Source organism: Neopelma chrysocephalum, unplaced genomic scaffold (assembly GCF_003984885.1).
Source record: "Neopelma chrysocephalum unplaced genomic scaffold, ASM398488v2 Primary Assembly neopelma1_26, whole genome shotgun sequence".
NCBI classification, from domain to species: domain Eukaryota; kingdom Metazoa; phylum Chordata; class Aves; order Passeriformes; family Pipridae; genus Neopelma; species Neopelma chrysocephalum.
In genome coordinates this window covers 28,414,684-28,423,638 of record NW_020897695.1, presented here as the reverse complement: position 1 = coordinate 28,423,638, position 8,955 = coordinate 28,414,684, and positions in this window count along the sequence as shown.

Sequence of the window (8,955 nt, the reverse complement as noted above, 5' to 3'; positions counted from 1 at the left end):
GGAGTGGAAAAGAAGACATATATATGATATATAGACTTCAGAGTGGCCTGTCCAAATGTGTAAAGGGCTAATTCATTCACTTTTGAGGGTCAGAGTTAGAGGAGGTCTGGGTGGGTGCTGATTTCTTATCAACATCCTCTGGCCTTTGCTCCACTCTGTGGCTGAGGGTATTGTGAGGCAATGCAGAATTTAATGGGGGATGTTTGCCTTTTCTGTAGGAGACTGAACGTGGTCTTTTGCGATGCCTGTGTCTTCCCAGATGCAACAAAACCAGCTTGTCATTTCAGTCGAGTTGTGTGTTTGCACTCAAACAGTTTCTAGTATGTGTCTTAATTAATTAAATAGTATAATGTGTCCAAAGGAACCTCCTCCACCTCTTTCGTTGGATAGTGGCTTGCTCAGATGATTTTTCATTTAAAACCCCCAGTAAGCAGTAAGACTGCTTCTTTTGATACTATTCTTTTTTTCCCTTGTGCAGGGTAAGCCAGCTTCATTATAAAGGCAGTGTAGCCGGGCAATTTCTTATAGCTGTGGGTAAATAGCGGGACCTTTGAGCCGAGCCATTCGAGATGACCTAGGATGAATTAGGCTGCATTCCTAGGGAGGGCACCCCTTTTTCTAAACAGATGAAAAGCTGCCTTTTAAGCACACCCACTTATAACTTGTTTGGGTGCAGATGTTTTGCAGTGTTGGTTTTTGCTATGCTGAGAATATAGCATAAGGTTAACAAAATATTTAAACATAACATAGTCACATAACATAGTCACAGGCTGAGTGCACAAGGTTTACTTAAGGGAGGAGAGTGCTATTTATGGAAAGCATGTGGTTTGCTTCCTCCCCCCAAAGCAGGAATGTTTCTTTGGGGTTTGGCATGCTCTTCCATACAGTATGCAAAAGAAAGAGAGGAAGGTTTTTGGGAACTTTCCATACATTCATGTCCACTTTCTCAGCCCAGGTGTGGAGGTTTTCTGATTATTTTGTGCATTCATATTTTACCCACTAGGTTTTGAGCAGTATTTTTAATCTTTCACAATCAAATGAAGCAATTTTCTCCCCTTTATAGTAGTGGTACATTGATAATCTGAATTAAGTGCAAATTATGGGAGCTGATTAGGGGAAAATGAGAAAAAGACGTTGCAGCTCTCACAAATGCTTCATTATACTAAACTGCCAATTTTAAAATTCATTTCATTGAGTTTAAAGTGAAATGTTTAAAGGAAGTGTATATAACTGGAAAGATTGCCATGCTGCTTAAAAAAAAATTATGATGATATGAGATACTTGGTTGTCATTGTGTCAGTTATGGCTCGTCAGGCAACATTAGTCTTTGATGTCTGGCATTTGTGGAAGACAGTTATATGAGAGAGTTAAAAGGCCCTGGAAAGTATGTTTGTTAGTGGCAGAGTTGAGTAAGATATTCAGCTCTGGCAAAAGATCTTTACAGTCCAGTATTGCCAAGAGAGGAAAATACTTTTATGACTTGAGAAAACATATAAATTCTACCTAATGTTGGGGAATGCTGCATGCCCTAAATTTAGGAACCCGTGCTAGTCTCCAAGGGATGCTCATCCATTTGAGCAGCATGTCTTGTGCAATGTAGGTTTTCTGCCCTTCCATGAGCTTAGGAAGCAATTGGCTATCAAATGCTATACCCATATTGGAGGTTTGAAACTCATAGATTTTTGTTCAAACCATTAAGCTCTTTCATCTAATGAAAATCACTTTATTTTAAAAAGGAAAACATTAAAACAAACAATAACTATTTTTTTCCTAATTACTTTTTTGATCCAAGAGCTTTCAGAGTGCTTAGCCTTGCAACTTCAGATTTATTTTTTTTTTAAATTGCTTTGAAAAATCACAGGATGTTTCTGTGGTGAACATACATCTGTGCTGGCTTTCGCTGAGCTTTGGAAATAGGTCAGGAATTAAAGCACCGGCTTTGTGGTTCTGAGGAAAGCCCTTAAGAAACTCTCTCAGACATTAGAGGGTAAAGAGGGGTCACTGGAAATACTGTTTGACCATATATAGACCGCATGGTCTCTCTTGTCTACATGCATGTATGACTATATACAACCACACATACGTATGAGATGTTAAAGTGGTGCTCTTCCATGCTTGCTTAGAAAGGACAGATTGCTGCAGGAAAAAAAAGAGGTAGTCATGGGAAAACATTAGAAAGAAATTAAATTCTCTGCCTTCTTGTGACAGTGGTAACTCCTTACATGCCTTAAGCTCAACTACATGTCTAAGCTTAGTCCTATTGTTTCGTGTATCTCTGTGAAAAAACCAACCCTGTGTGAGGCGTGCATTCACTGTGCAGTTGCATTGCCATGGAAACTGGCACCAAACCTCATTCACATATCGTGCCTGGCTAAGGATGGATGGAGGTCAGGCTACTGACGGGCTACTGATGGATGGAGGTCAGGCACTGGCATCTGCGCTGTGCTGCCCTGGGGTCTTTTGCAAGCCCTCCTAAGAGGGAGACACTGAGAAGGAGGATGGTGTCTTGCAGAAGGGAAGAGGTAAAAGATTGTCCAGGCAGCAAAAATGGCCAATGAAGTGTGAAAAATCAACCATTTTGCCCTGCTCTCAAATATTCCTGTTTTGCTGCAGTTTGTTAATTTAGCTTTTTTGATTTCAGAATAATATTGGAAATGAATAATTGCTGCAATACTAGTGGGAGGTGGGTCTCAGCAGGGCAGCCCAGCAGAGCTTTGGGTCAGTGAGGCGTGCACGGAAGGAGCAGTGTGTGAAGCACAGAGGCGGAGATCTTGGCATAGGGGTTAAACCTGGACTTAATTTCTATAGGGTTTTCTGCAACGTTAAAGAAAAAAAAGTTCAAAGCCTTAGGCAAAAAAACCCACAAGCTAAAGAGAATTGAAATAAAACAAAATCCAACCTTTGGGGTAAATGGAATTCCCCAATCTTTGTCCATCCCTTCTTGCTAGGAATACTATAGCAGGATTACCAAATATGAGGTTTTTTCTTTTCAACATAACAGAAGAGCAAAAGAAAAATGGGATGGGAGGTGATTTTGGTTTTTTTTCTCCAAGACATTTTTCCTTTCCTTTGGCATAAGCAACTGCTTCCATCTCTCCCTATGCCCGTTATTTGCTAGACCTGTGGGTGGCCTTTAAACAACCTTATCACAGTGTAGTTTTTGCTATCCTAAAACATTAATTTCCATGCATGCTGTGTAGGCTGCTTGCCTTCGTGATGTGCACAGTATTTCACATCTTCTGTTCCCAGGTTAGGGAGAGCAGCTATTGCTTTCTGACCCTTCTTCTTCCCCTCTGCCCCCTCCCAGAGCCTCAGTGTGCACTGAGGATGCAGCACAGCTGGGAGAGCCCCCCAGTCTCTTAGTACCACCTTCAGATGAAGGAAGCAAGTCACATTTCCAGATGCTGTTATGAGGTCCATTTTCTTTGTTGTGGACACTGCTGGGTGTGTTTTACTGGCAAATGGTTAGCATGGCTAAAGGGTTAGAAACCAGAGCATGATATAAACCTTGAATAATGCAACCAATCAGTGCAACTTTAAAGGTTCTTCTCCCTCTCTGTACCTCCTGCTCTCTTTCCTGGGCTTGCTGAATCAAGCCAAACTGGCTGGTATAGGTAAAATGAATATATTAACAAAATGTTTGCTGTACATTTGTTTCTCCTCCTTCTTCTTTCCAAGCAACCTGTGGGGCCTGTGGGCAACGTGCCATGCTGTCAAAATATTTTAAGCATTAAGCCATTTCTTTGGGAGTTGGTATTTATCTGAAGCTATATGCACTTAATCTCTAAGTGCTGTAAATTTATTTTTTACCTTTTATTACATAAACATACTTTCAAATCTGAGACCTGCCTTGCATAAATGTGCAATAATACACTTAGTCTTGGCCCCTGAGAGGGTTTGACTGTAGTCAGGTGGTTGTTTAACAACTTACCAAGGCTAAATTGAGCTCCAGTGCAAGGTGAAGGCCCACGCTGGCTGGGGGAGCTGTACTGTGGCTGCTGCTGTTTCTCTCCTGTGTGTTTCCTGCAGCAACTCTGCTCCATGCCTCTTCCTGCAGGGGACATGTCCAGGACACAGTACATGGAGGCAGAAAGGGGAAAAGCAAAACTTGTGCTACTTATGCTGTTCCTTGGCAAAGCAAACTGGTGTTTTCAGGAGGCTTTGTGCTTAGTCACTTTGAAGTCAGGTACAATATGCTTGTCCTCATAATCTGGGATCCTTGGTGGCTTCATTTCAGATCCTATGTTTCTGTGGGAAACCAGGGGTATGTAACTCCTTTATCTCATCATCCTCTGATGCTGGCCATGCACATGGGATGCAGCACATGTACATCTCAAGCTGTGGTCTCTTTGCTCTTTAGCCCTTCATGTCTCGTCTGCTTACCTTCAGTTATGTCAGTAATGATAAAATGAGGGTGATAACAGTTTTTCAGGATTCCTCACTATGTGTGTGTGTCAAAGCCTAGCACAATTATCCATCCCCTATGATCCCAGGCATCAGGGTGACATCATTGCCATGAAATCATTGAGCTGCAATACCATGTGGGTCCAGCTCCAGCATATTCAAGCTGTGTGTGGCTTGTTGTTATGTACGTGGGTAATTGCTAACTGGATCTTCAAGTGGTGGTGCCCCAAAAATGAGTTGCGGTCATTTTCTTTTTGATTAGTCTCCTCTAATTGAAAAGAAGTCTTCCCTTGAGGAAGGTTTTTCTTCATGTTTTTTGTTAGTGGATACTTTCTTTGATTTATAAACTTACTTCCTTGAAGAGATCCTAGAAAAAAGAAGTGGACTGACAAAGATTAAATATTCTTCTAAACATGAGGCTGACAATGTTCCAGTTTAAAAAAGAAAATTTAAAGAACTTAAAATCAACCTTGTTTCTGGTCTTTCTTGGAGATTTTTAAATGTCACTGCCAAGAGAAATGGCTGCAGTAGTGTATGAAGTTATGGAAAAAACAGAGCTGAATCTCTTTTTTTTTGTTGTTGTTATTATAATATCTAGTCCTCGCTTTTGAAAACATAAGTCAGGGAAATGTGTGCATGGAAGTTCAGAAATAAACACCCAGACTCCTTTTAACATTAAAATACTTGGAATATATAAAGATTACCTCGATAGACATGCTTTGTTCATTAAATGAATCAATGAAATTTGGCATGCTTCTTAAAGAGACCTTTTGCCAGTCATTTCCCATATTCTTAGCTCATGCCTTTGCATAATGATTTGATCCATGGTGGGCAGGAATAATTCAGCCGAATGATGAATAATGGTAGCATTTGTGGTCAACTGGTCATGACATTCTCATTTGAGCCTTTCTCTTTGGGAATTGCGTCTTCGAGTCATGAGATTTGCAGTAATGTCAGGAGCGAGGGCAGCACAGAGTCAGGCTGCATGAGGGAGAAAAGGGACACTTGTTTAACAGGGTCTACTGTGTGTGTGTGGGGGGGGGGTAATTAAAAAAAAAAAAAAGCTTTGCTTAAAATACTGGTAGCTTTACAATCATCTCTTTATGACACTCCTTCCACCCCCAAGTACTTCTGTGCTTTAATCAATGTATGTCTGTGCACAAGACCCACTGGAATCTCAGTGAGGGAAAAGCAACCTGTAGGAAAGGAGGTGGTGTGAGTAGAGAAGGACAGGGAAAGGAGGAATTTTTTTGTAGCCTAAAATAAGCAAATGCAAAAAAGAGCAGATGATTTAAATATGTTGGAATCAGACATGCTACCCCAGATTTGGATCCTCCTGTGCAGAGGAGGAAGATGAGCACGTTGGTAAACCTGGGGATCATGTTTAAATTGGGACATGATGTAAACACTGTCATACCAGAATGACCTACTTTCATCATACCTCATCTCTGTCCATTGTTTCTAAGTCCTAAGTATTAGGTATATATGAAGGTTAAATATATAGAGAAAAATTATTCATTGATAAGTAGAAAGGGATGTGTGAAAAATGCAACTTTCCCCACTACAGCTGAAAACGGCAGAGATACTCCTGTGGGTATATACTTGTGGTAGGTGCATATAAAAATAGTCTGGACATTATAGTTTTGATTAAAGGTGGGTTTGAAGTACTGTGATCATGCTAATTAGATGTGTGGGATGTATCTGCTTTTTATTGAAACAAAAAATGTGTTTACAAGAAGACAAATAAATGGCAAAGGAGTATCTGTGGTTAGAGGGAGAAGAATTATTAACATTCTGATGACTTTTGCAAACTGAAAGTCTGGGAAGTTGGTTGTGGGCTAAGAAAACCACAAGTACTCAGGTTTGTTTTAATTTAAGTCTCTCAGAATTTGTTTAAATGTGTGAGTAGATTTCTAAATATTGTGGCAATAGAAGAGCTGACACTGTTTTCATCCTTCAGATGTCATTTACAGGACACTGGAGATGGTTGAAGAACCAGAAATCTACACTGTTCTTCTGTAGCATAAACTACTGCTGAAAATCATAAGGAACAACAAGAAACTTGATTTACAGTATTGAATAAAGTGACATTAAGAGAGCATATGCCACCTTGTCACATGTTACTTAAGAGATTCTGACAATATACCCAAAGCAACTCCATATTCAAAACTGACGAAAGAAAATCATGTCACATCTGATAGTCTTCTGATGTGTTCCATTACTTGTGAATTTCTACAAGGATTCTTCACACACAGAATAAATTATTATTAACAGCAATGGCCTTATTCAAGATGCCACATATAAGGTAACAGAAACATGTCAAAATTGTACAGTTTGTGCTGAAGTGTAACTATTCTACAGCAGCTGAAAGGGTTGAAGCTAACTTTGCGCATCTGAGGTACGTTATAAATTATTAGTAATAGCAACTCCAGTATTTGACCTATGGTTTCAGAACAGTTTGGAAAAGTATTTTCACACAGTACGTACCCAAATTTTCTTTTTTTTAACTATCCTTTGCATTTCTTTAAGTCATGTAAAAGTTTGTAACCAGAGACTATAGACCAATTACTCATCCAAAGTAAGCAGCAACGTCAGCTGGAACACCGTATTAAACTGCTAAAATATTTTCTTTCATTTGTATGGCAATGCTGTATAAAAGTTCCAACTTGAAGTGAAGGCCCATGTTGTTTTATTTTGTAGAAAAGCAGAGTGCAGTGTATGGAGAGAGCATGGAGAGCACACAGAGATTGCACACAGTAAAAATTTGACCTGAGAAGAGTTTTGGGAAGAAGGAGTAGGAATAAAGGTGTTTATTCTGTTATGGTTAAAACAAAATTACATGGAGTCTTCCTTAAATTCCTCTGACTTTGCTTTTTATATGAGGAGAAGAGTGTGAGAAGCTTGATTTTAATCTGGACTAGCCTACAGGAGCTGCATTATTTTGAGATTCTTTTACTTTCAGGCTCTGTAATTTGGCAGTCTGTGATTAGAGAATTTTGCTGAATCATAGCCTAGAAATAGCAAACATTCCCTTGACAAACACCATCAAAATCTTTATTGACACTATGAAGCACTTTTCTTAAGCAGGTAATTTAACTTCTCAGAATAATATCCACAATGTTGGACAGCAATATCTACATGCACAAAATGGGTAATTCAACATTTAGGATGAATTCAGAGCTGCTGTAGTGGGTTTAACTTCTTTGAAGTCAAATGATTTGCACATGCCTGCGTCATGGCCAAGTGTAATCTCTTCAGCTTTCCAAAGTTGGGTTGCTGAAGATACTAAGGCAACTGTTCTGGAAACATACTTCCTAATCATAGCATTCCTTTTCCAGTAAGGATGTGGCTTTGATCAATTATTTACTTGGCCTCAAACATACTTACACTTTTCAAAACCTTTCTTTGTTAAGTTTGTGCCCAAACTGCACGTCCTTGGTACTGACATCTGCAGAAAGCCTGAGAAAAGTGACTGCTGCAATTCTGTGCAGCTCTGAAAGATGAAACAACATGAAGGAAACAATCATGATAATTGAATTTTCTGTCTCCTTTTCTTTTGTGAGTGCTCACTGCATTAAAATACCCTCACCAGCAACCCCCCTGAAGTTATCAAATGTCTCAGCTTTGTTTCAGTGCTTAACCAGCAGTAAAATATGTTTTATTGCCTTGTATATTCTTCCACCATAAAGCTCACCATTTAAGTAAATCACGTCAGTGTTGGTTTATAGATGACTCTAAAAAGGAGAGGTGCTTTTTTTTGTTTTGTTGGGGGTTTTTTAATTTTTTTTTTTATTTTATTTTTTAATTACAGTGACTAGTGGCCAGGTATGCACAGGAACGAGAATATTTGGAACAAGCAGAGACCTGTACTGCAGTTATTTGAGGGGGGTTATGTACCCATTACCCCATTAGTAATGCAGCAATCCGTGTGCCTTGCTGCTGAAGACCAGCTGGCTGCAGTGTGCTATCAGAGCTGCTTGCCAGCAGGCATGGCTCATTAAGAGCCTAGTTGCAGGGTGTAACATCTTCGCAGTCAGTTAACAATGCTGCTCTTTAAAAAGGTCCAGATCCTTCCTGATTCAGCAAAACGCTTCAATACATGTTCAAAGTTAAATGCTTGATTAAAGTTTTGTGTAATAAAGATGTGAGGTCTTGTACTTGGGGTTAAACAGGTAGGCACATTCCCAAATCCAGGTTGGACAAGTTATGGTTCTTAGAGGTTTCCAGGAATCTTGAATATCCTGCAATACTGACTATGCTGATTTCCAAGCTGACTGTAACCTACAACTGAAAAACAAAACCACACCATGTGACTGTGAAGCATGCAGGAAAACCTTCTAAAATCTGTATCTGGTCATCACTGATGCTTGTCTAGTCAAAGAAATCCTAGCAGACTCTTCAAAGTTTCATAACCATAATATAAATAAATTAAAAGAAATTACACAACCCTAGTCTTCTGGAAATGGAGAAAAAAGTGTATACATTTGATAAAATTAATTTATTATTTGAAGAAAGAAGCAATAAGAGTAATTGAATTATTATGCCTTTCCT